The sequence below is a fragment of the Aplysia californica genome, unplaced genomic scaffold, assembly GCF_000002075.1.
Source record: "Aplysia californica isolate F4 #8 unplaced genomic scaffold, AplCal3.0 scaffold00283, whole genome shotgun sequence".
NCBI lineage: Eukaryota > Metazoa > Mollusca > Gastropoda > Aplysiida > Aplysiidae > Aplysia > Aplysia californica.
This window is the reverse complement of record NW_004797553.1, coordinates 40,661-42,053: the sequence shown is the minus strand read 5'-3', so window position 1 is coordinate 42,053 and position 1,393 is coordinate 40,661.

Genomic DNA, 1,393 nt, shown 5'->3' with positions numbered 1-1,393 from the left:
CAATTGTGTAACTTTTCTTCTTTTTTTCTTTCTTATAATTTCGAATCGGACATTTGACAAAAATTATTTGTTGAGAGCATGCAACTGATACAGTGGATTATGAAACTGGAAAAAGAAAAAATCAAAATTTTAAGCTGAAGACATGTGAACAGATGGCCGAGGAAACGATTCATTTCACAGACTAGACATTAATAATCTCCACACACACAAAAAAGGATCCAGACACTTCATTCAGCTAACAGCTGACATTTTTGCACATTTTTCTATACGATCATTCTGATTTCACCTTACACCCACCCACTCAAAAGCACTTTAACATTCTGACTCAATATGTTTCAGAACGCAGTGCAATCAGGCGCTCGTCAAAGTTTGTGCATATGGAGTTATTGTTTTCATTCTAAAGCTTGTTCGTTTGCCTTGCTTTGGATTTCAACAACAAAAAATACCAATCTGTTATCTTGAACAGAAGTTGAGACATTTGCGATTGAAGGAGATGGGGGTTGCCTGATTTCAGTGGTAAATTTAGAGACAAACTGGCCTTCAAAGTTCGATGACTTCCAAAGCTTGAGAATCCTAGGAAACTGAACATCTGCAATTTTGGCCCCTGTAATCAGACTATTTCAGTAATATCTCGTCACAAATATGTATTTATACAGTAATAAAAGGTATTGAGCAGAAAAGTTTTTCCCAAAAAAATTGAGAGAAATGTCCAAACTAGAAGGAAAATGCCAGGTTTTTTGTTTTTTTAAATTCAGCATTTGACGAGCGCCTGATTTCACCACGATGCCTCACAAAGAATTATGCACTTTTAAGAATCAAGAAGTGAATGTTGGCTTGTTGTCATGTTTACGAACGTCTGCACCGAGCACGTCAACTGTCTCAAATCGATCGACCCGACCTGACCCGTTCCTAAGCCAAAATTCTTTTAAACAAAGTGCTAAATAAGAAAAAAAAAAGATTTTCAAAATTATCAACCCCCCCCCCCCTAAAAAAAAAAGAAAGAAGAGAAATAACACTGAAAAGAAATCGATATTACACTTTCACGTCTCGGCAAAAGCTTAAAGTTATTTTGAATAGAATCAAACGACATTTGATCCCCTCAAAGGTCAAGTTGAAAATCAATATGATGTATTCAAATATGTGTGTGCCAGATTCTGTCTGTCCGTTTGTGTATCTGTCTACCCGTTTATTTTTGTCTATCATTGTAAGTAAGCACACACAAAAAAACATTTGCACACTCATACCATACATACACACACACACACACACACACACACACACACACACATACACACACACACACACACACACATCCACACACTCACTCACTCACATACTCACTAACTCACTCAGTCAGTCAGTCACTCACTCACTCACTCACTCACTCCCCCAC